A 27,039-nucleotide genomic window follows, 5' to 3' on the forward strand; every position below is an offset into this window, starting at 1 on the left:
AAAAAAAAAAAAAAAGGGGGGGGGTTGGGACGGGACACACGACACATTAGACTGAAACAAAGCATTAGACTGAAACAAAGTTGTGAAGTTTAAGGCAGCTGTTGACTGAAGTGAGCTACCATGGACTACTGACAAGTTCCTGTTTCAAAACACTCAGTAGCATTGTAGCAAGTGGAAACGATCTCCATGTGACAAAGTCAGAATCCTACTATAATAGGACAGGGAAAATTATTCCAGTAGTCTTTCCAAACTATTTTGAAATCCTGCTTAAACAGCAGAAAAGATCTCTTAGCTACTTTACAGATGACAAAAGAGAAATGTCCTAACTTCTGATTACCTGACTGTACTGAGAACATTTTGTTTCGCTCTTGGTAGCAAGTGGTAATAGCTCAAGGACTACATGCAGTGACATTTGACAACACTGCAGTTTAGAACAAGACACACAAGCATGAACACAGTTGTATTTGCACTTAGCACTGACACTTCATTACATGTGAAAAAGAGGCAGTACTGCACATAATGTAGTGAGCTAGATGTTTAAATGGCAAGCAGCCACCTTTTAAATGATTCTTGCAAAAACTACAACTTCAGCAAAAGAAGGACATAGATTTGTGTGAATAAACTAAACAGGTGAGGCTTTTCCCGAGACTTATATTTTCTCAAAACCATACTTGATTATTCTAACCCGTGGCAAACAAAAGGATTGCAGCACTATGTTAAGATAAGGCCTATCCAGAACTAGTTTGCTTCACAGAGAAACAAGACTCAAGTTCCTAGCCATGTGAGGACTGGTGCCCGTTATGTCTTCTCAGCATATCCCATGCTAACCTACCAAAAAATAACAAACTGGAGACGATAAGATGGACCCAAATGTGCCAAAAGACTTGGTCTTCAGAAGAGCACCTAAGCAAAGGGCCCAGTGCCAAAAAAAGTTAGAAAGGCTTTTGACACCATCCCATGTAAAATCTGCATTGAAAAACTGATGAAGTATACAAACTAGGCAAGCAGACAGTGAAGTGGACTGAAAACTGGCTGAAACGGTGGGTCAAAGGGTTTCAATCAATGACACAAAGTCCAGCTGAGGGCTAGTCATCAGGGAAGCAGCCCAAAGGTAAATGCTGCTTAATATCTTCATTAACAACCTTTTTCACTGAAGAGGTGATCAAACAGTGGAACAGGTTGCTTGGAGAAGTTGTGGGGTCTGGAGATCCTCAAAACCCAGTTGGACATGGCCCAGGGCAACTGCATTAACTAAATCCCACTCTAAGCAAGAGAGCTAGATTAGATATCTCCAGGGATCCCTTCCAACCTCTATGATCCTGTGATTCCAAGAGTCTGTATGCTTAGATATGGAAATGAAAAATTGCTGGCAGCTGACAGAGAAGAGGACATAAATTACATGCTTTCGAAGAAAGATGGTAAACTATGGACACCCTATGATCGCATGGGCCATTGAGGAAGGATGGATTATTTCCAAGCAGACACATAACCTCAGTACACAAGTACTATCAGATTACTGATCATTATGCTGGGCTACCAAGAGATGCCTAAGAGGATCTCTGGCATCTGTGATAACCTATTTCCAGAGTGTTGGTGCTCGTAAGATTTGGCCTAAAGAATCCTTATTTTCTCCTGTATTTCACTTCTTTCCATTTCCAGTTAAACTCCTCTACCGCTAAGCTCAAAGGAAGAAAAAACAGTATGCCTGAGTTTTATTCTGATTGTATCTGATATGCATTTTAGTTGTCTCTCCAGTTTGCATTACTTGTGATACATGGCACCTGCTAAAAATTCCAAACCACTATTCTCCTTTCAAATATTTGAAAATATTTGTTTCAAAAAGAAGGAAAAATGGGCTCTTCATACGTGTTTTTATGATTCCTCCAATCAAGTCATTCCATGCATTTGATGGCAAGTTGAACACACGTCAACAGTGTGCCCTGGCAGCCAGAAGGGCCAACCATGTCCTGGGGTACGCTGAGCACAGCATGGCTAGACGGTTGAGGGAGCTGATTGTCCCACTCTACACTGCACTACTGGGGCTCCACCTGGAGTACGGCGTGCAGTTTTGGGCACCTCAGTGTAAGAAGGACATCAAACTACTAGAGTGTCCAGAGGAAGGTGACCAAGGTGGTGAAAGCCCTTGAGGGCAGGACTTCAGAGGAGCAGCTGAGGCCACTTGGCTCATTCAGATTGAAGAAAAGAAGGCTGAGGAGGGCCCTCAAGGCAATCTACACCTTCCTCATGCAGGCAGCGGAGGGGGAGGTGCTGATCTCCCCTCTCTGTTGACCAGCAACACGACATGAGGGAATGGAATGAAGCTGCATCAGGGGAAGTTCAGGTTGGACATTAGGAAAAGGTTCTTCACTCAGAGGGTGGTCAGTCACTGAAATAGGCTCCCCAGGGAACCCGTCATGGAACCAAGGCCATCAAGAGTTCAAGGAGCATCTGGACAAGGCTTTTAGTCACATGGTTTAGTTTAAAGAGGAGCAGGGAGTTAAGACTCGAATGATCATTATAGGTCCCTTCCAAACTAAGATAATTCTATGATTCTGTGATGCTTCTTAGGTTCACACTTCTTACCTTCAAACTCTACTTCTCTAATATAATGAGCTTTCACATCCTCAGCTGAAATACTGTTTAGCAGCTGTGAGTTCACAGCTTAATTTCTGTCATCAACTTTTTCCCTCTGCACAGGAATTCCCTAAATTCTTTCAAGGGAACAATAACAAAACCCACCAGAACTTTCCCTCGTCTCTCCCTTTTTTCCTCTACCCAGATAGCTAAGGCTTTTCACCTGCTCTCCTCCTTTAGCCCTTCCACCTGCCTCACAAGCACACCCTGGACAAGGAGTCAATTCTAGTTCCAAATCAGAGCCTTCTCCCCCCCCCCCCCCCCCCCTCAATCTCTTCATATTCTTAGGAATCTAACAATAATCTTGCCCTTCATGTTTTAAATACTTCAATGAACCACATTTCTGTTCTTACAGATTTGATAGTCTTTGCCTCTTTGATAGAACAAGAACCAGAACATTTTCTTAGCAGCACTAACCTGATTAACAACTGATACTTGTTTTGGCACTTGTCATAGGGATGAAAGGTGAATTTATGTTTTCCACTGCATTATGCTTACAAGTCTACCTGTGAAGAGGATAGCTCAGCAGGCCAGCACTTTAGCCTAAGGCCAAATAAAGGAATTAATACACCGCTTTGGGTTATAAAACAAACCATCAGCATTGCAAAGGATGCAAACAGACAAGAACTAAAGACTTTCTAAGTAGGTAGCATTTTCACTTGACAAATAAGACAGCTCTTGTGGTATCCAGAAATTTAGGCTGTCTTCTGTGAGTGAAACATGTCACATTCCCAGCTACAGTTAATAATCTACTTGAGCTGGAGGAATGTTATGAAAAGTAGTTTAGTCAATATTTATGTGAAGTATTTTGAGATCTGGGCAGCTGGAAATCCAGAACTCTACTAGCTGAAACTGCTGCTGACATATCAGTAACTTAAAAGGGAAATTTACTTGACAAATGAACAGGGAAATACCAAGTATAAGCTGAGAAGAAAGATGTATAATTGGGTTATTGCAGACAGTTCTCATGTCCACACTTGAAAGACTAACAAACTTCAAAAGAGAAAGGACATACAAATGTTATTCAAAGTCTGGGGCATCTTTTTATAATCAAGATAATAGCCCCAGTTTATTTAAGAAAAAATACATAACTCACTACTCAGTTGTACCTGATAATAATCTGCATGTGGAAGAAGCTATAAACACTAGATTGCTCTTTAATGAGGTCAAAGAGATACTGAGGAATCAAGAATAGAAGTAAGAAAAAAAAAAGTCTTTTACAAGGCTGAAATAAAGTCAAACCTGGAGTTTTACTAGAGGCTGAATAAAAAAAAAAAAATCTCCCATCACTTCAACTTGCTTTTTAAGCAAAACAAATAACTGGGTACAAGCAACTGGTGACCTGTGTAACAGAACTACAGAAAATATGGCTGGGTAGGACTGCCAAATGTCATCTGGTCCACTCCCACTCTTCACAGTCAGATCAATTAATTCTTGCTTGACTCTAGTCTCTGCCTACTGGATTTTCTAAAGACCAGCAAAGACCTGCAAAAAATTTGCAACCACCTCAGGCAATCTATCCCAACGCATGGCTACCCTTGCCACTAGGAAGGTTAGTCTACTATGTACCTCAGCTCTCTCTTGATGTAATTCAATTCCTTTACTTTTTTTTTCTCCCATGAGAATGAAGAATAGGTTATTCCCTACCCTTTTTTCAGTCTTTTACCCACATGAAGACAGTTCTACTTCCCTTTCTCCCTAGATGAAACAAAACCAATTTTTCAGCTAAGTCTTCCGGATCGCTGATCATTCTCACAGCTTTCTTCTGTATTCTAACCAGTTAGCCCAAGTCTGAAACAGCTGCTTACCTGAGGCTCGCTCTATCAAAACTAAGCTGAAGGATTACCTCAGGTACTTCTCTTTCAGCTTTTTACATCCTATCATATGTGTCTTTTTGTGAGAGGATGGCATTGCTGACTCATGATCAGCTAGCTCCAGATGATTTTCTACAAAAGTGGAAATTCGGGCTTTTAAATAATATGATTCCCTTTCATCTACGACTCCATTTTGATTAAACATTTATAAATGTGCAAATCAAACATAAAAGCATATGGGAAAACAAAGCTGTTAATTTTAACTAAAAAACTACTGTAAGGATAAAAACTGTGGTTCAAGGAACTATGACTATAAGAAGGCAGAAGAAAAAAATTTTCAGAAAGGAAATACAGACTTACGAAAATCACTTATTAAATGCATGTTGCCAAATTCATGACTGCTCTAAGAAAAAAACAGTGTATGGGATGAATTGGAAAACTGTTAATAGAAAACCACACAAACAGAATTTACTAACCAGCATAGTAGTGGGTGAACAGTTCAACACTTTAAATTAGAGGGCTTAAAATTCAGAAACATAAGTTTTATTTTACGCTTACTGGTGCTTTAGTATGTAACTTGGGCAAAGTTAAAATCTCTATGGCTCCCACTTTCTCCCCACTTCTGGTGTAACCTTAGAACAGCGTTCTTGAGGACAAAGGAGGGAGATTCAGGGGATAGAAGCAAATTTACCTGACCTCCATCACTGTTACATTTGAATTTAATTTGGCTGTCGTTGCAACTGTTATCCAAAGCATTATTAAAGATATTAATTTTTGAATGACTGGCTTTACCAGTTCCACAAATGGCTCACATTCAAATGAAGCATTACATGTGAACTAAGATGGTGGCCACTTTCTTCAAACTTCTCTTCACTCCACAGCAAATCCAAAAACCTCAGTTTCTTTTCACATTCCAAAACAGCTACTCCATTTCTTACCTCACTGACTGCTCACTGAATGTTCTGTCACCTTGTTTCCCCCAAAAGCTAACATTTACCATTCTGCAGGTCTGCCTTTGGTTTAGTGGGGCTCAGATTTCCCCATCACAAGAAGAAAATCAACCCCTTCACCAGCACCCAAAATTATGCAGCAAAACAGGCCGATCTTCTCCTCCTGTACTTTTGAAGTTAGATGGTTCTAAGCTTTGCAGTCCTGAACTACACTTCCTCAGCCCTTTCCTAGAGTAAGGGAATGTGGACATCACTTGGCTATGCAGAGCGATGCCTAAAACCTACACCTCTGAGCATACAGCTCCAAAGTCCGCAAGGCTGGTGCTGTCAATGAAGGGTGCATGTGAACAGATCAAGCATTAAGCAAAGGTATTTACATAAGCTTGCAAAGAAGGAAGATGCTGAAGTCATCCAGGAGTGAAAAGCGCAGCTGTGAGGTATGTACGCATGTAGGGCTGAAGGGCTAAACCGCTGCCCATCCACCCACTCCAGATCCCCAGCCAGGGCTGTTCCTTGAGTTAGGCATCCTAGCTCAATAGCTGTTCCTGCAATATGCCGATACACCTGTGGCTTCAAATACTAACTGGAATATGAAGGAATGTAATGATCATGTTAAAAATAAATATTTTATTGGCATCCAATATTGACCTTATTTTTGTTCACCAACAATCACTAATGCAGTCTCATGTAAGAGGCAAAAAGAGTCACTAAGATTTACATTTTAGTTGTGGCTTTTCTATTGCCTTCTGTCAGTTTTCTGGGATGAATTACTGGCAAGCTACATGTATACTTTGTGTATTTTCATATTCCAAATGTATTTCTCTTCTGGCTCTCCTCCAGAATTTTGGATAATAAAGAGCCTTAACGTCAAAGTGCTCTCTGTTTAACAAAGCTGTGGGAGCCATATACACTATGACTTTTCATAATGGTTTTCCAAACTATAAGTTGCTTAAGAAGAAAAAATCCTTGTTGATTTCATTCTTCCTTTTCTTCACACTTTCAAACATTTCTAGTTTCTAAAATCTGAATTTGAAGAATGACCCTACAGGGAAAAAACTACTAGAACACGAAAAGAAAGAAGAAAAATGTTCTTTTGAAGTTCTCAGCTGAAGGCGCTCAGCATTTTATTTCAGAGTCAAATATTTTATCTGGGGATATCTCAAATCCAGCTCCTTATCTCAATGAAGATTATACATTGCATTACTGGCCTATAACATCTATGGAAATACAGTTCCATAAGAGATTTACCAAACCACAAATTTTGCCCCCTATATGGCAATGACGCTATATAGAATCGAAGAAAAATACAAAAGCGACTACCTTAAAAGTAATCCCCATTTGCTTTTGGCCAATACTCAGATCAATAAAAAAAAAAAAAAGAACACAGCTCCTGGAACATGACTGCAGTGAAGCACCTGGGGAATGTGAGCATTTAATCCACACCCCTCCAATCCACCTTCCATAAGACTGCATGGGCTTGCATATATGTATAAACTTGAACTACGGGATTTGTGCACATGATACGTGTTTGTATCACACATCTGTTCCATGTTGTGAGTTCTTGTCAAGGATATAATTTATTTTCTCTAAAGTCCTGCTTCTGATTTTCACGTGTATTTTGTGTCCACATGGCTTCTTTAGCTTGAAGTCTTTTTGATACATCTGAGGAAAGGTGCAAGACAATGTGTTGCCCATCTGATGCAAAACAGAGTTCAAGTATCAAAAATTAAGGTTTCTTTACATGTGGCTAACTAGGGAACAGAAAGTGTCTGTGGCAGGAATTTTTTTTTTGGGGGGGGGCGAGGTGGTCAAAATTAATGCGGGAGTGGGGTGGAGAATTCCTCCACAGTGCATTTTGCTTGAGGTACCAAGTGAGAACTTGTATCTTGTGCAACTCACATTTTCAGACAATTATTTCTCTGCTGATTTAGGCTTGCTTTCTAAAAATATTAAATCAACAATCTTAAATCAGACTCAGGAATTCAAAGAGGCCTATTTTCAGGGGTTGGCAGGAGCCCCACTGATGGCATGATTCAGACAGCTTCCAGCCTGTAGCCAATAACAGACTATATCAGGAATATAAATGTATTTATGTATTTACAGATATACACTTATCTAATATAATATATATTTCCTAGCAATTCTCTCATGTTCATTTAAATGTATATAACAGAAATGCCAAGTAATTGCAAAAGCGAATGAGAGAAACTCACTTCACACTTTAAATGAAAAGAAATTGAGAGTGCTTCCTCTTCACATTTCAGTATGCAGAAATCACAAGGGATCCCTGAAGACACCACCACGGGCCAAATCAGATACCCTCTAATAAGTTCCTTATGAAACACTTATAACTTGATGGTAAATTACATCATTGAAAAATTAAGGGATTTTCCATTTTCTTGCGTTTCTAATGAATGTTTATAGATGTATTTTAAATTTAGTTGCCTCTGAATAAAAAAGCTGCAAGCTATCAATGCCTTCCAACTATTTACAATAGGAAAAGAACCTAAAGCAAGGAGATTTGGGTTTTTTGTTTCTCTTTAACCTCAGATCATTTCAGAAATATTCAGCATAATGGACTAATTGATGCTGACAGTAACCGAGTGGGAGACGATACAAAGAATGCTCCTGGGCATAATAATTACTGTCTTCCCACAGAAAGCATGCACATTTATACATATGCAATTTATGATTCATTGTTCTTATGATTAATGGTAAGTTTAATGTAGAGTTCATTTATACTTCTTCCATTCTTCTGAGCCTTTCCTCTGATTCCTCCTTTTCGTTTATTGACTCATTAATATAATGAAGCTCTAATTTATCTTATCAGTGTTCAAGAATCTAGACTAAGGGATCAAGGCTTTAATCTTGTTGCCCTGTGAGTCTTTGAAAGGATTATTGACAAGAAGTTACTTCTGTAAGCGGTTCTGTACTGGGCATAAAGAAAAATTAGTTCAGTTTTCTAGAAGTAAAACCTGAACATGATTTTTAAAAAGAAAATACTGAACTCAGAATGAAAACAAGTGATCTATAAGAAAAACAGAACATAAGTTATATTGAAAAGAAATATGTTTGGTTTTTTTTTTAAAAAAAAAGCTTTATTTCAAACAAATTTCAATTCAACTTGTTCTCCTTAACTCTGGTGCATGCTGCCTTGCCTTGCCAAAAATAATGAATCAGAACAGTGGACAGCAGTTAAGACTGCCAGGGCAGCATGAGTTATACAATAGACCACTGCAAGACTGAAAACGCCCAGTGATGGTTATAAGGATAAAAGTATCATTTCAGCATTTGGCCACAGATCTGAAAAAAATGCATAGACAAACTAAGATTTGTGCAGTCTGCAAAGTCTTTGTTTCCTTCTAAAGCACCACTAATCCTCAGATCACATGTTGGTATCAGAACCTTTCGATAATTTTACCACCTGTAACTTTTGAGTGATCAACGACTCGAACCTTTTACAAAATGTATCTTACTTTGGTAGCTGATTACACAGAGATCTAAAAAAAGAAACTCTCTCCAGCGCCTCGGGTTGCAGTAGTGGTGTGAGAAACTGAGAGTGCTTCTCACTGCAGTGAGTGCTTTTCTCCCAAAAAGAATGGGTAAGCACCAAGTAGAGTCAGTGAAGTGTGGTAGGCAGAAACAAGGCAGTAGGAACCCAGGAACACTTCACCTATTTGCGACAGCCATAGGCACTGGCATCTCAGAAATCCCAACTCTCATACATATACATCATGGCCATATGATATGCTCAAGTAGTATAAATGCCACAGGAAGGATCAGGGCAGAGTTCAGGATTAGGATATAGTCTTATAACTAACTATAGGATATTTTATAATTGGCGAGAGACACTAACCCAAATATGATGTGCTTCGGCCACAGGAATAGTGACTTTGACATTACTCGCATAAGCGTCCCTCATTTTTAGATAGGCAAAACAATGTAGTACAGCTGTATGTTGAGCCAGCAATTCAGTCACCAACTAAATTCTTCCCTTTTCTTAAGCTCAAAACTCATTAATAAAGAACCAATTATCTTCTGGTGCAACTTTGTTAAGCATCCCAGGAAGAGATGAGCCCCAAGAAACAGTGTGAACACCTCAGGACACTGTACAGCAAGTGCAGAGTATCTACAACAGGAACAGCACATCCAGGGAGGAGCCTGCACCTTCATCCTATGGGCAACAGCATGAGTAATGTCTGAAGATGTAAAATGAAAAGTCTAAAAATGGAAGGTATTAAGACTTAATTTTTAAATTAACACTTATTTCCCTCTACACACTGCTTGAAGTCTTTAGAGCGTGACATTTTCCCCTCCTGATTGTGCCAAGTGCTTACACAAGGGCAAAGAACACATTAGTTAAGGTATGCTGGAGTTGGATTCCGTTTTTTAAAGTTAAGAAGTAGAAATGTCTCTCATACAGCAGAGCACATATAAAATGCTCTTCTCACTTCAAGTGCTGATTACCTAATTATGTGTGTGTGTAACACACACACAGTTCCTAACATGGGAAACCACCAAGTGCCCCCTTACGCAGCAGTTACACGGAGAGGATGACTCAGTTTTCAGCTACAAACCTGTGTAGTAAGAAGTACTACAATCCCAAAGATACTGCAATATTCAGGCATGTTCCTCCTTCCCACTCATTCCCCTGGAGTGCTGAGAGTAATGGTCTATAAACCATCACCGCAGTCTACCATCCAGACGGCTGTGTGTTGTTTTCCCTTAGATCACTAATAGAAAATGGGGGATTTGTAATAAAAAGCTGAAAGCTGTACTTCCCACAACCCCCTCACATGATTTACAATAATCATGATAATTTAAAGCTGGCAACTGCAGAACAGAGTGCTTGACTGCTGTTGTTTTAGTAGCGCAAATTACCCATTTTGGGCTTCTACAATTAACTTGTTACATGTATATATTATCACTTCCTAAGCAGTAATATTACCAGATGAAGAAATTCAGCAGGGAATAGCGACAGGAACAATATTGTGAATCTAATTCTGAATCTGAGTCCCAGTGAGTTCTTTATTATAATATGTATTCAATGCAGAAATACGATTTTAGAAACTTTTATGGCAATTTGTTCTTTCCCATTCCAGTCCTAGAAGGGAAATGAAGGAAGGAAGTCTGTAAAAATAAACATATAAAATTCGTGAGCATTAAGATAATTGCAAGGAAGTTTAAGTAATCTCTCAGGCCCTTAAAACTTCAACTAATACTCTCAGCTTCAAAACACTCTCACCTACTGTCAAGGCTAACACCAGCCAAATACCTGCTTCTTTCCCAAGTTAAGACTGTGAATTACAGCAAGATCCCTTTGTAAGCATGTGTGATGAATCAGCCTGAACTGTGAAAGGTCATTCTTTTCTTACACACTTATGTTCACTTTCATGGCGAGATCTGTGACCAACATTAGTAAGTCAGTTCCCCATGACTGACATGCAGCTGTGAAGCACACATAACATCGCAATAAACATCACTCCTGTGCACTGTGGTTATTATACATAGCAAGAGGGATACAGAAGAAAGCTTTCTTTATGCATCACCTTCAGGAAAAAAAAGACTAATCACACCAAGCGGGCAGCCTAGCAGTATTCACTCTGTAAAATAACGAAAAAAGCAGGGCCACCTGGCACTTTTCCTAAGGAATTTGGATGTTTAATGAACCACAGATTTAAGAATTTCAGTGAAGAAAGTAGATGGTTCAGCAAAGTCAGACCCCTTCCTATCTAAGCAGCAGGGAATCCTAAAATGGAATCACAACACCAGTGGACATCAGCTGTGTTTACTAGCCTCCTGCACAGGTGTGGGTGAAAAGTGAGCTGAATGTTGTGATGAGGTCCTCACTCTCTGCTCAAATCCTGCCTCCACAATCACATTTGTCTTACTGTGGTTCTGACCCTAAAAAGACACCAAATCCTCAGAGTTATATTTGCTACTTGTTTGCTCTGGGCTTGAGATTTCACCCAGCCACCCTCGTGGTTTGCTCTTGTTAATCCCAAATTACAGCTGCCTAAAGCATTATAGGTCACAACCCAGTCCACCAATCCTTACACAGCTGCAGTTGCAGAAATGTGTCTTCTAGTAAAATGTAGATTTTGCAAACAGTATCACTACTAGCCGCGACTTAAATGCAGCAGCAACCGTATTTCTTGAAAATCTGCCCCCCTCATTAAAAAAATTATGAGCACTGGAGCAGTTCTCACTACCATGAGAAGATACCAGCTCCCAGGTGACCAGTACCAGCCTCTTCAACCACCTGCCCAGTGCCAATAGCTGTGTGAGCATGAGGGTCTGCTTTCCCATGAAAATAAAATTGGTACTTGAAACCACTGTGGCAAACACAGTGCTCTGTCAAGGAATACTGCTAACTTTCAAAGCATCAACAGATACTGAATTTGGCTTTAACTGTAAAAGGAACCTGAAATGGTCGGGTTTATGCTAGAGGGCAAATGTCTTATAACCAGATACTTACTCAGCTGACATTATAATGGTTGTATGTCTCCATTACACATGGCTAATTGAATAAAAATATTGTCTGTATGTGTATATATATATGATGTCGTTGCTGACTTTGCTACAACAGTCTTCAAGCGAAGAATGAAGAATTCATGTGAATTTCCCTTATTTTCTCTGAAGTTTAAATACATAAATACTTAAGTTGGTTTATTTAAACTTGACATTTCACGTAAACAAGTCAGTATGGGAAAAGCTGAACAATGCTTCCACCACTCTGAAAAAGATCTAATGAAGATAAGCTTTGCCTTTTCTTAACAGAAGATTAACATACCTCTTGTCCTTCTGTTTCAGGGAAGCAGCATAAAAATGGGCACTTGGGATGGGTGCACAGGTGAAAATGACTTTTCTTTCTCTTACTGTAAATGAGTTTAACTGCTTTTAAAACCTACTATAACCACAGAAGTACAAGTTCTAACTTAGAAGCTATCACAATTGACATGTAGCAAAATATATTTAAAAGTCTGGTAAGTTACAGAATAAAATGGTGCTGCATCAGTAAAACCACAATACAGACTAACAGTTTAGCATGGTTATTGACAACATTTATCTGAGTATCAGGAGCAGTGAGCATCTTATCAGAAACACATTTCAAATCCACAATGTTCCATTGCTTGCAGCAGTGTAGCATACTGGCTGTTTACCCAACTGGACATTGGCTCATCTACGGACTCGATCTGCCATGGCATCTTGTGCCACGCTGGTCCCCTCACCTGCACCTTGCTCTTCTCCTGTGTCTAGTCTCTCCTGCCTGCCCTAAGCGTGCTGAGGCTTGCCATCCCTGATGCTGAACATGTGGTACTTAACACTGCAGCCATAAAAAGCACACATCAAAAGTATAGCACAAAGACCCCTGGGCTATGTTTCTCTAGCCCTAGCTTTGAAGGGGGTCAGACTGTATTGCTGTAATTCCATACTCAAAAAGCCCCCCTGCCAAAAAACCAAAACCATAAGCCAACAATCTGCACAGCCATGAAAAACATCCCTAGTTACGTAGCCCTATTAATCCAAACTCTTCTGCACAGGTGTAACATCTTCTAGGACCTGTCAGCAAAGGCACAGACAGAAAATAATGCACTGGAAGCAAATTAGATAACATGAATGAATGCAAATACTACATTCTGTTTCTGCATTAACAGATGTTCCGGTTATGTTGAAATAATCTATTATCCCACTGTTGAAAGAATTAACCACTGTTCCCTTATGAAGAAAGCAGCATTTGGTTTTCCAGTTATCAAAAAACTGAAAGGCTGAAGCAACCAGCCACAGTGCCTTAAAGCAGAGATCTGAATTTCCATTAGTTTAAAATGAACAGGGTCAGGCCATAAAGTGCGTGAACTGAGTTGGTCTTATCTTCTTCTATATCTGTCATATACTTACTTTACTCTTACTGAGAATATTAGGGATCCACAATCTCCCTAGTGTTCAGCTAAAAATAAGAGTATATAACATTAAAGAGGAGAATGTCTCACAATTGTATGTATGCATTGTGCAACTTAAGCGTAGCTTAAGAGCCCAACAAATAATAAACGAACACTTTTAGGCTTCTGGAGACAAAGTTTCATGCCCACAGAACTACCAGTGGTTTTCTAGAGCAAGACTTGCAATTCTTGGAATTTTTACGGCTACCTCAAATCTTGAAGAACCTCCTGGTGTTTATTCTTTGCTGAGGTCATGTATTTCAGGTATTTCTAAAGCATATGAAAAACATTCCACAGAAATGCAAATCGCTATCCTTTGGTTTCATATCAGCCACAATTATTCTCAGAGATATTCTCTTCCCTCAAAAAATCCTGGTATCTCAATGGTATATTAATACATATCAGGTTTTTTTATTTAGATAGTACTTTCCATTTAGACCATCCTGCTTTGGAAGTGAATTACTTGCTAGTTGCCAGCTTTAGAAATGGAAAAACTCCTTACAGAAAACTGCAAATTATTTTGCAATTCAACAAAGCTAAACAAAGACAAAAAAATTCCTTTCTATTTAAACAGAGAATTGTTCATTAAGTGTGGGTCTTCAGTATGAATACACTAAAAGCTTTCTTATATTTACCTTCTCTGCAACTTGAACTTGCTCACTGAAAGGCAGAGATCTATCACCATCTGAAGAGACTGGGCTTGTGGTAACCAACAAATACCTTCAACAAGAACTGCATGTTCAACACTCAAGAACATGATGCCTTCATCATTGCTCCAGCCTCCAAATTGCTTAGGAGGAAAATTCAGTAGCTGCCCCACCTGCACCAGGGCACAGTGATCTCTCCTCTCTCTGTACTCTACTGGGGGACAGGTACTGGCAGCCCTGGACAGTATGTGGAGATAGCACTTGCATCAGGTGCCAGAGGAGGCATCAAGAGTGCACCAGTTTGCACAGAAGTGGCCTACACACAGCGTATAAGGATATAAGTCCCAGTAAAGTTTCTGAACAGTTTTGCAAGGAGTTTCGATAGGTCTGCTCCAAAAACTTCATTGATTTCAGATACTTTCCCACTGCAGACTCATGCTGCTAAACACAGCTCTCACAATGCAGCCATGACATTATAAGAAGCATCCCATTAGGTTCAACCTATGACAATTTTTATTTTTTTTCATATGCATACTATAGTAGTACTAGTAACTGATACATATGCATAGGAGACCCAAAAGCTCACGTTGAAATCCTGGACCATTAAAGGCAAGTATGAGGATTTTTAGTTTGGATGTATTTTATTTTGAATACAAGTTGGACCGCCATGAATCTTCTGAAGATGTTGCTATGTATTTATAAGCTAATGAATCCAATTATGATCTATAACTCTAGACGTAAGTACTACTCAGTGACGCAGTGCTGGTAATCAAAAGCTGAAGTGATGCAAGCACTAGGTGTTCTGATTTGAACATGTTACTGCACTGAATGCCAAAACTATAGCACACCACCAAAGTACACACAAGATTCAGCATCTCATTGTTAAGTATGAGGTTCTGGGAATGCAAACCTTGCTAAGATGAATTGTAAAATTTAGACGTTAATTATGTTACAGAGAGAGATTTCCTAGCGTTTTGATACTACCAGAAACCAATGATACAAGATAATAAGCACAAGAAAATACAAACCTTGGGTGATGTCTCTATTGGGAAACCATTAAAAACAGCAGTTTTGTGTGATTATGAAACTGTTGCATAACATCTTACAAGACTGCAGGTAAGTTTTCAGGTTACTACACAAAGGGAACTTCTTGGATCATAACGGCATTCTTTACGAGTCCAACATAAATGGAATTAATTTGTAAAAGCACACTGAGCTATGCCTCAGAATTACAGAAAAATATTTTTCAGGTTTTAAGGCCAGGCTGGATGGAGTTTTGAGCAACCTGGTCTAGCGGAAGGTGTCCCTGCCTATGGCAGGGGGGTTGGAACTAGATGATCTTTAAGGTCCCTTCCAACCCAAACCATTCTACGAGTGCAAGAAAATGGAAACTGCTGTAAAAGGAATCTAAGCAGGATTTTATAAACTTGGAATTTTTAACTTGATCAAGAGAACAAGTGTAGGAATTGCAAAGGAATTGCAAAACAGGGTGAAAACTAGGTGAAATTTAGTATTTGGTGAAAATGCCTAGACAATCACAACATGCTATAACAGAAGCTAACTCCTTCTATAACAGCTCCCTCATTAGTCTAATCCTAAGTACATGAGCAAGACACATCAAGCAGCCACCTAGATGCTTCTGCAGTATACCTTACCTATACACTGTGTAGCTGTAGCTCACCTCCAGGTTTAAGCAAGAGTAAAAAAATTTAGAAGCCAAATTACAGATCAATGTATGGAAAAAAAATATTTCTTGCAGATGATCAGCAGATTCACTGAATACAGAGTTAAATAAATTCAACAGACATCTGCAGTATACACAAAATGATAATTTCCTTTTGATGCCTTCTTACAGACCTTGGGAAATCAGGAAGTCTCAGGTTCAGCTACTCACTGTCAAGAAGTCAATGGAAATCTGTAGATTTTCCTATTTAATCTGCTTAACTTCAAAATTTGTAAAATGGTTATGGCAGATCAATCTGATTTTTTAAATTTAGCAAAGAAAAATTTAGCAGGGACAACTGGATCCAGGTTTCATGTGGAGAATGTTCTTACAGCAAACCTTTGAAATACAATAAAAGAAATTTAAGTAAAAGGAAGGGCCACACACAGAATTACTAAGAATTAGGAAAGTGTACCCCCATTACCTAGTTTCTAAATATAAACCCCAATTTCTTCAGTGTACTTTGTGACAGTGTTGATCAGGCACTATCAGCAGTACAAACTGCCACCCCCCACGTATCTCCACTCCAGGTCTCTGGTCCATAGATTAAACCACAGCTGATGATTCAGAAAAGACTTAGAGGAAAAGTGATCCCCAGTAGTCTGTACAGAAATTCACATCACAGCTGCTGCAAGAAAGACCCCATCACACAGCATGTCAGTGGCAGTGAGTTATCCCCATCTCCACGCTTTCGACTGAGCCAGGAACCCTTCAAATTCAAAAATGTAGCAGAACATTTGCTTTGTAAAAGAAACTGAAATTAAAATGCCATTCTCTGCTATTCAAACTATATCTCTACTGAGACATGACTTTCCTCCTGTTCAAGATCCTTGGCCAATTTGACCTTAACATCCACCCAGACATTCCTTCCTCTATCATTGGGACTCAAAATGATTGCTGCTTTTCACTCAAAATGTCATAGGCCTGTCCGTGTCTTGACCATCAGCTTGCTGTAGCCATGCTCACTTCCCTGTGGAAAGGCAGAGGAGCAAAACTACTATCACCACATGTTCCTGTCGAGGCTGGGTCTACACTAAACAGTGCACAGGAACACTCCCAGGCACATTATCCCTGGAACTGCATTTATTCAGTTCCCATGAAGTTTGGTTATCTCTAAAGATAAACTGTTACCATGATCCCTGGTGGACGCTCAGCTTGGGTCAAGTACCACAGTTAAAAACAGTTCTTAAGCACGACTTAAAGAGTAACGCTTGTTGACAGTAAAGAGGCAGGCCATTCTGCATGAGCTGGTCCCAGCACTGGGAACAGTCCCAGGCATGCTTAAAGCATCAATAGTTAGCTCTATTAACAAGCAGCCACTTCCACCCGCTGGAGACACCAATTTCAGAGGGATGCTACAATGCCGTTTTTAAGGGGTTGTGGTATGACAGCAGCAATGCTGCAGCCATGCCTTCCCTCTCCCAGCCCTTGCTCCCAAAAACCTTGCAGCTCCCCACAACACATCATCCAAGGAGGCTGCCACGCAGAAGGACAAAAGAATGAAACCCAACAGTTCGTGTTCCACAGAAGCACTTGTTGAAAATGTTCCTGGCATGGCCAGATGCATGACTGTATAGTACCGCCTGGCCCTGCCTAAAAGCAGCACGATCCCAATGTGCCGCCAAGAGGGGATCCTGGCGAAGTGACGGGGAACTGCACTATGGAAGAGGCAAAAGTAATTTTTAACGTTTTGAGAAACATGCAGATTTCTCTACCAGTTTTGAATACTGTCAATCACACTAGCTGTCAAGCCATCCTCAGCAGAGGTGCAGTCTCATTAATAAACAGTAACTATTAACATTAAGACCTCTGTGTTTGTTTTATTAACAAAAACAAACTGCGGAGGTCCGTAAGAAGGCATGGTGGGAACAACAGACAACAGAATATGCACAACACAAAATTTTGAGAATGAAAACAGTTACAGTCCTTCTAATGGTCTATAAAATCTCTAAGTTCAAAACTCTGTTTACCATACTGTTGAATGTTCAAAAGAGCTACAACGTGTTTATAATTTTCTGTTATATTTGAACTACTTTTCTGCAAAGGAGATTTTTTTATTAATTCCATTTCTCACTAATATATTAGTCTGTAACAACAGCTGGGAAAGAAATACTTAATAATGGTTATTATTTGTACAGAGCAATGGTAAAATAAAAGTGGGTTGTGTAATTTCCTACGCTGGTTTTATGACTATGTATGCCAGGACAAGACTTCTATACTACACTGATGTTTAATTTTTAATGGACTGGCTGCAGGCTTGATTATTTTATTGCACTCCTTGTCCCTTAGATCATTTCCAACTGCAGCATCTCTCCATTGCTTGGGTTAGTCACTTGTAAAGCACAAGCTGAGCTATAAATTTTGAACCACTCTAACCCCATGTCCATTTCAAATCCAGGACTGACAGATTATTCCAACTAGCTGATAAACTTGTAACAAAAGATTCAGAGTACAACTGTCCTGCCAAAATAGCTGGGATGTACAGAGTAAGTAAGAGCACAAACCAGCCTCCAAGGCAGCACGAACAACCCTTTCTTAAGGGGACATGTTAAAATCAGAATCTAGTTCACTACAATAAAGTTAAGTTACCCCAACTAAAACATCCTGCCACACTACATAGCTATTTTCCCTTATTTTTTCCGTATTTGTCTCCCTTTCTGGTGTAGTGCTAGACATATGTACCATACATATTAAAAATGAGACTGAAATGCAATCAGAAGCACAAAGCAAACAACACCCAGCAATACAGAGTAATTATTTATTAATTAAATCTTTACTAAGGATCAACAATAAATTCATTTTCATGCATTCTTCTGGGGACTACCATGTTTCAGGTCACTTGTAAACAAATCTCCCCTTCCACTGAGCATTCATACATTGCCTAGCGCAAGTCATATAAAATAGTAACAACATCACTTTTGAAGTAACAACACAAAGGGAAAACAAAAAGAGGTATCCCTTCAAATGTTGATTACTTTCCAACTGTTAAGTAATTTAGTGCTAAGGATCCAACTACTGAAATGTACGCAAAGGGAGACAGAGAACAGAAAAATATGAGGTAAATGTCACCAATGGGTGATTTATGTCTCTGATAATCCACTCTCCGATAATGGCAGTCAAATCAAACCTCTGACTTCTAAGAGAATATTGAAGATAAGAAGGATCAAAGCACAACTCCCATCCCTTTTGCAGACAGCAGCAGATCTGGCTAGAGGTCTGTACCACGGGACAAGGGTTCAATACTTCATGTCTGTACAGCACCATGCAAATAGGAAAGTACTAATGACTCTGAACACAACAGAGGGGAAAGCCATCTCAGCCTTGCAACTAAACCCCATTTCTGCACAAGTTCATGAACAAGAATTAGTTTATATAGAATTTAGGATACAAAGAGTTAGGCAAATTCTGTGTCTCTATTTCTGGACAGAAAATTACATTTATTTAATATCCATATAACTAACACCTGGGGCCATAATTACATGTAAAAATAAAAATCGAAATGTTTTACAAACAAAAAAAGCAGATGAGGGTTTTGACTTTAACCTCACTCACTCCATCAAATAAAAATAATTATCAGAAAATGGAGGCCAAATTAATGTGTGGGTTTTTGGTTTTTGGTTGTTTTTTTTTTTTTTTTTTTTTTTTTTAAACTGAATTGATTGCAGCAATCAATAAACAAGTTTCAAAGAACTCTTTTAGTAAAGGCCAAGCCTAGCCAGCAGGTATTGCATTAACCGTCTTTATCAATTAGGACTCACCGGGAACAGACCTTATTTACAAAGCAAGAATTCTGGGAATCCACTTGTGTTAGAAGAACCTCACATATTGCTGCAGAGAGATGTTAGCTTTGCTAAGTGCTGCTTCATTAAGTAAAGTGCACACATTTCTTAATGGAGAGCAACTTCAATAGTCCCAGGAAGTTCATCATCTAGTGTGGGATATACACATCCATGTTAGCAATTTCAGAAACGAACGATAACCCTGTTTGTTCATTTTTCTTTTTTTTTTTCTTTTTAAAAGGCAGAATATCATAAATAAAGAATTTGTGTAAACTAGAAAAATATCCCTCACTGTTACTAAACTTCGTCAACATTTAGCAAGTTTAAATGTAGCGAAGGAAGTAGGTTAAATATTGCAAAATATTTCACCTTCTTAAGAGCGCTCTCACATCCTCAATCCTATTCAGGCAGGCATCGATCACTGCACAGTTTATGATGGAAATGTAACACAGGAAAGAGAAGAGGACAAATATTTCTGATGAGTAATTTTTCTCTTTCTCAATAACTCCTTCCCCTCCCTTCTCCAAATGCCTCTTCCAGTAGATACAAACATCAGAAACACATTTATTAAGTCAGCTGTACTTTCCAAAAGGTTGTCTTGTGATATTTTGATGATTACAAAGCATGCAAGTTACACAAACACAGAAATACCACTGCATCACTGTAGCTGCATTCAACTCAAACCCACAAAGGAAGCCTATTAGCTACTGATGCTGATGGCCTTCACGGTAGGAAACCAAACCTCTATTTTGGGTAATCAGGACATGAAGGATTTGGTTTTGGGTGCAATAATATAAGACACAGGTGACAAGGACATGAATGGCACCATTCTCTCTGAGAGGAGAAGGCTCTGGAATGCTGTCAGCATTTGCACTAAGACATGGAAAAAATATGCAAATGAATTTATTAGTCTCTTTAAAGAGAAAGACACCTTAGGTAATACAACTAAAAAGGCAAAACCCCCTCTGCTGCAATCAAACAAACATAACTGTCTCCCTTTTTAACAGAGGCTATTTATCACCAGCCTGAAGATGCCTATAAATTGCAAAGGGCAAAACTGTTTTCCGGCTAGTGTTCCCATCTCTTCCAATGATAACTGGCATTGTGAGCTGAATGGTTTAACTGTTGCTTAAAGAAACAGTAGAAAGAACAGAGGGCAAGATTATTTCTTCACTTTTAAAAGCAGCTGAACTCTGAAATGCTCTGAAATATCTGTACTTTCGTAAGGTTTGGGTAATGTCCTATTAATCAGGAGCATACGCTTTCTCCTGAAATAACAATTTAATTGAAAGAATTCCAGCAAGCAAACCCAACTGCTGCTTATTTTAACATGCAAGCTCATTTTTTTTATACATAAACAAGCATGACTCAGTCCTACACAGTAGTTTTACTAAGAACTTCCTGTCCCTTCCCTGCTCTTGAAACAGTTGGCTGTCCAACATTTCCATGCTAAAACATGCCCTGTTGCTTCTCCCTCAGCACGGCCCCGGCATGAAATAAGCCCTTTCAGAGAGATGCATGCATTCCCATCTTTCACCAGTGATTTTAACAGTGCCTTATGCTTAGAAATGTCACTGCAGGATTGGGACTTAAGTAGTGTCTATGTAGAGAGAGCAACTGATACTCAATGTAGATATCTGGAAATCAGTTTACTCACAGGTTGAGAAAGAAGATGTAGAAAAAGATGCTGTTTCTACTCTCTTTAAGTAACCGAGTCATTCATACAACAAAGATAGTGAATGGGACCGTATTAAGAAGTTACTTGACTTGCCAAGCTTACTACAGGCATTCAACATTCACAAGGCTGGCTTGAAACTGCGCTTAACAATTAGCTTCCTTATTTCTTCTGGGCCTTTCTTATTTCTTCAGCCTTTAGGATTCACATTTGCAAAATTCTGTAGGCAACAAGAAAGCCTATAAACTTTCATTAAAAGCAAGAGAAAGGCATACTGTGCCTCTAAAAATAAACGGTTTCAGGCATCTTATAGCACCACATGTAAGATCAAATCTCTAGCAAGGTGCTAAACAGACGTGGAGGTACACAGGGAGTAAAACAGACCGAACGAAACTTGCCATGTTCATTCACCCCAACCCCCTGAAGATGATAGTGTCAAGAAATAAGCAGGACCACCCTGAAAAGGAAGGCCATACCCCAAAGCAGGCATTTTTTTTTTAGCATTACTGAACTTCACGATATTCAAGTGGCCACTCCTTTCTAAGAATCAACCCCTTTAATTACAGTCAACCGGCTGTAGCAGAAGTCCATACTCATCATCTCTCAAAGAGACACCTTGATTAGCTTGAACATAAAGCGCAACATTGCTTTTGTGTACGCCCCTCCCTCCTGCCTGGTTTGCAAATTTTTGATTGACTATAAATAGCATTTGTGATTCTTCTAGCAGGTTAAGAAGTTCACTTGAATATACAGTACTCATCTAAGTAGCTCATGGTGCAGAGTAATTACACCTGAGCTGTTACGGTGAAAATGGAATACCAATTGATTAATACTGTACAAAGAAAAAAAAATATTCCTCAATACTGAACAGCCCCACCTTCAAAGTCTCTGTAAACCAGTCCTTATAATCTGGCACTGCTTTCTGTCCTTCCCATGCCCCCAAAACCAAGAAAATAACAATTAAAAGATAAGATAACCCAGCAACTGGATTGCAAGCCCTGCCAAAACAGAGGCAGGCCGTTCAGTGGGAGCTCACCTGTCGGCACGCGCACAGCCAAGGTCAACTTTAAAGGAATGAAGCAGCTGTGATATCCAAGAGAAAGAGACAGGCTGGAGGACAGAAGGGCAAGCGGAGCCAAGGAGAGTGGGTGAAGGTTAGGAGATCCCTACTGGCAAGTTATCGCCTGCCACAGCCCTCCCAGCTACCACCCCTTCCCACTTGCCCTACAGGCAGAAACTCCGAGCTGAACCCCACACCCATGTCCTACCTGCCAATCTCCCTCTCTAGGTATGCACCCCATCCATCCATCATCTCTGGTAATTCAAATACTCCCATCCACGGTGCTTACAAATCAGTAATGTGCAAAATGTCCTCCACCAAGTGCTCTCACAGCAAAAGAGAATGATCACCCTCAGCACAATTGGGAAACTGCTCACGTTTGATTTTCCAGGAACGAAACCTCAGACAGAAAAGGGAATAAACAAGAAAATGTGTACAGGGATCATCCAGAAGTTTAAGGGCAAAACTGTGCTGAGTGAGAGCAACGGCCCTGTGTACCAAAGTCAACAACCAGATTCCAAGTATTCTGGAATATGAACTCAGTACTTCTTTGGTTAAAAGTTTACAAACCTGAGCTGATGCCAGAGACAAAGGGAACATTCTCATTTTGCAATAAACCTCAGGGAGAGCAAAAGCTTTTAGAAAGGCTCACACTCCAGCTGAAGAAAACCAGCCTGCCAGCTTAGAAGCAGTATTCCCAACGTTTTGTAAGTAGCGGTTAGGGCCAAAGGGGAAACTGTACTGTCAGAAGCTTAGTTTGGTCACCACAGTTATAACCATAATCCAAGAAAAAAAAAAAAAAAAAATCAGTGCCAGGACCTTTACTGACCAAAAACCAAACAGGACTTTGAGCGTTTGCTCCAACAAAGGACAGTGCCAGCAGCAGGGCACCGATGTCACATGAATGCAGATGTAGGACCTGTCCAGATCCACAGCAAAACCTGTTATGCCCACCCCTGACCTGGAAAGAAAAGATGGATTTTGTTTTCGTTAAATAGAAGATGTATTTCGCTAAAGCATTTTTCAGTCAGAAGCTTCTTCTAAGACACATTTATTTCAGGCAGTGTTTAAACAAAAAAAAACAAACCAAAAAAAACCAAAGCAAAAGAGCGATTACATCTAAGGATTTCCCATGATTCAAGGCAGTTTTCTCCTTGGTTCATCACAAGATTAAATGTCTGAGTGTCCGACATTCTACCACTGACCAATGTACGTAAAGAGTAAGAGGCCTGGATTGCAATTTTGGAAAAAAAAAAACCAAAACGAACAAAAAGACAAACAAACAAAAAACTCAAACCAAACTGAATGTGAGTCAATGACAACATACCGTTGGCTTGGAGGTGCCAGGAATTTTGCAGTGCACCAACAGGAGCAGCACTGGTGACGGGTGATTTGCTGCCCCGCTCCTGGGTGCTGTGAAGCACCACTTTCCCTTTGGGCTGCTTCCCCCTTCTGATGTTGTTGCCAAACAAACAGTGTGCAGAACAGGGTCACAAAGATACAAGTTCAGAAAACCTGACCAGTGGAGAAAAGTTTAGCAAGTGGCATTTAGCTTACAGAAAAGACACAAGACATTTTGGGGAGCAGAGGAAGGGAGGCAAGCACAAAGCCTTGCAGCCTGGGGAGGCTGCTGCAGAGGAAGCAGTGGTCGGTGGCTGGGAGCACTGACTGCTGTGAAAAAGATTTTCTTAATAACTTCCAGTCAGAAAAATTAAAAAAGCAAAACAACCCTGCAGTGCTGCAGAACCTCTGCAGACCCCATGGAATTCATTCAGCGGTGCTCAGGGGCTCCACTGTCCCATCCACGTGAGGTGTGACAGCTTTCCTAGCCACGCTGCAAATTCTTCAAAGACAAGGAGCAGTGTCCACTCAGTGCCTACCCAGGTACCAGCAGCAGCAGCGCTATGTCCACCATAATCCTTACCCAAGAATATTATCTCACACAGTCAATACCTGGTATCAGCAAATAATAATTTAGTAAAACTCTACCTGTTTCAAGGCACGTTAATATCTTCACGAACATCATAAAAACACTGGCTTTGCTGTAAAAGAAAACTGACATCAGCTAAACTAACAGCAAAAAACACTTCAGTAACAGATCCTTTTGGTGTGATGAAAAAGATTTACTTGGCTCCATTCATACTGATACATAATTCTGCAAGGGGACTGAAATTTTTATTTCTAGTCAATTTGTATCATTTTCTGCAATAAAACAAAAAATAAGAAATAAATATGCAGTATCATTTTTATGCAATAAGAAGTATTTTCATTTATTTGAAATCACTTGGAAATAATAGAATTTGTTTGAAATTACTTTTGCTTAACCATTTTCAACTCATTGAAGTCATGCTTCAGACTGAAAAATTGATCTTTATTTAAAATATGTTTAACTAGTCCAGCATTTATAAGCTACATAGTCCCAGCTACTCCTAAGAGATTAAACTACTAGTCTAATTCAACCCAAAATTATTAACTGGCTTTGTCTCTTGAAGACTGTTTTTCTAGAAAAATTAGTACTTTTATTTCATCCAGTCAAGAGGCAAGCTTATAACGAAAAGCTTATATACTTCATTGTACAGAACAGACTAATTATCTTCGCTTTAAATTAAATATTCAAGAATACCTTCACTGTCATACCTCATCAGGCTATATTCAGAATTCCCTTAAATGCCAGATTTCAGAAAAATATTTTCCTACAGCTATTTTATCAAGGCACAGAGAGGCAACTAATATTGGGGACTGTCGGATTTCATCACGCATACGGCCAACAAAAAACGTACTAAAGGCACAAGTAATCAACATGCAGCACAACCACGCCGTAAATTACCCTGCCATTTCTAAATGCCACCTGCTAGTTCTCCTGGGCAGGTATCTTCTTATTTGTTTAGCATAGTTCATAGTATTGCAAACTATGACACTGTATTAGTAATAAATTGCTGTCACCCAAGGCAGGGGTCTTTGCTCCTGTTTATCACAGCAGAGAGCACATACCAAAGAAATTCTGCACATACCACTGAAGAGCAGGCATTATACTGAGGTGACTGAATTAAGGTCTTAGGCTTATCGTACACAGTCAGCAGAGTCGTTACAGAAGGTAATTCAGGTATCCAGTGCAGATATTTAATATCACACCATGTGAACACTCTTCAGCAATTTTAGCAAAATCAGGAAATACCACCCAGGCAGTCCAGCCACTATTAGGTCACATTTCCCATCTGTGGCTACAGCTAACTCCTGCCCACCACTGCCTGCCTCAGGCTGTCTTTGATTGCCATGCCCTGGCTGTAGTGCTTTCTGATCCCTTGACCCCTGCGTACACAAGCCTTTGGGTCACACAATGAGCATGGGTCACCCTGCAGGTGACTGGGAGCAGATCCCAACGTCCGCCCTCGCCCAGGGCTCCAGCTGCCCAAAGGCTGCCTCACTAGCCCCTGCCCTGGAACAAGGCTGGCAGCACCTGGCAAGTGGGGCTGGCCAAAATCAACCTGGCTGCGGACTGCTGCCAAAAGGGGCTGACTAGCCCTTCCCCATGACAAGGCAGCCCTCTGCCACAGGCTCCCAAACCCTCCTGCTGCCAGGCGGCAGCAGGGCAAGTTGCATCAGCCCAGTGATAAACCATGCTCCCAGTCAGGGATGTGGCTCAGGCACCTTACGCCACAGCGTACGCTGCAGCCCCCACGGCAGAGAAATGAGAGCCTCCCCAGTTAATCATTTTTACATAGAATATATTTGCCTTTAATTTCCAGCCACAGCCTTCAAATGTATTTCACATCTGAATCTATCCTAAGCAGCCTGCATATGGACAAGCGCTCCATAAAGCTGCATCACTCTTAACTGCGGTGACTGAGTATTTACCTTCAGATTTGGGAACCACAGCTATTTTGGGAGATAACGGGCTTCTGGCACTCCATCGCACTGCAGGGTAGTCAAGTTGTCAACTGACAGTCAAGGAAGAATACAATGCCAAGAAGCCAAGGGAATGCCAGCTGCGAAACTCATTTTTTTACTGATGCAGTTTCTATTTACCACCAGCCTCAGGAGAGTTACTGTAGCTTGCTGGTAGCTTATCTCAAGCATCAGAACTGCAAATCTGCTTCTGCGTACATGTGTATTTACAAATTTGCGCATATAAAATCCGGTATGCAAACACCACGTTTTCCTTTGGTAAAACACACTGCAGTATATTGAATACCTGCAGGGAAAAAACCCTCACACTTACATCCTCTGAAAATAACCAAATATGCTTGATGACTAATTTCCAGTTATGAAATGTTAACAGTCTCATTCCTTCATGACAAAATTCTTACTGATAATAACAGACAGCAAGTTACTCTTTTGGAAAGGAACAAGTTAATATATTCACACATTTATTTCTCCCAATAAGTTTCCACCGCACAGAATATTATTATTTTTTGCTAGTTATGGAAGCATTTCAGCTGTGTGTTTAAAAAAAAAATAATCAAATACATTCTCCTGTCTACAAAACACCCAGGAACATGCCAGAACATAATTAGGAATGACAAGCACATAATGACATGTAAGCTGCAAGTATCCAGTTTTCAGTCTGGAAAATGAAACACCTTACAATGGATATGGAATGCTTTTGCTCCAGCTCTTTTATGCATAGCTGGCACGACTAATTTGAAAAATAAAGGAACATGTGCCAGCCTACATTTCAGGCAGAGTTCAGACAACAGAGAAATTCAAACAGAGGAAAGAAGATCAGAGTAACCACACCAAATGCCTACATGAACTTTGCAGAGCAAGAACCAGCATTATTAGAGGGCCTGGAGGTAAGTCTCCACAAAGAAACTGGT

General features: G+C 40.0%; 1 protein-coding gene across 10 annotated transcripts in view; it reads right to left on the reverse strand.

Moving 5' to 3' along the window:
- Window positions 1-27,039, reverse strand: part of GHR (growth hormone receptor) — a 125,487-nt gene that overhangs the window by 85,822 nt on the left and 12,626 nt on the right. For 3 of the 10 annotated variants that reach the window (XM_056324081.1, XM_056324077.1, XM_056324079.1), the window contains exon 1: window positions 22,431-22,602. The exons of 3 other annotated variants lie outside the window; for them this stretch is intronic. The gene's annotated coding sequence lies outside the window, so the exon portion shown is untranslated. Of the gene's footprint in view, window positions 1-22,198; window positions 22,246-22,430; window positions 22,608-27,039 lie in introns of those variants that run through there. 4 more of the 10 variants (XM_056324075.1, XM_056324072.1, XM_056324076.1 and 1 more) reach the window with 4 other exon arrangements.

Source organism: Falco biarmicus, chromosome Z, assembly GCF_023638135.1.
Source record: "Falco biarmicus isolate bFalBia1 chromosome Z, bFalBia1.pri, whole genome shotgun sequence".
In the NCBI taxonomy this organism is placed as follows: domain Eukaryota; kingdom Metazoa; phylum Chordata; class Aves; order Falconiformes; family Falconidae; genus Falco; species Falco biarmicus.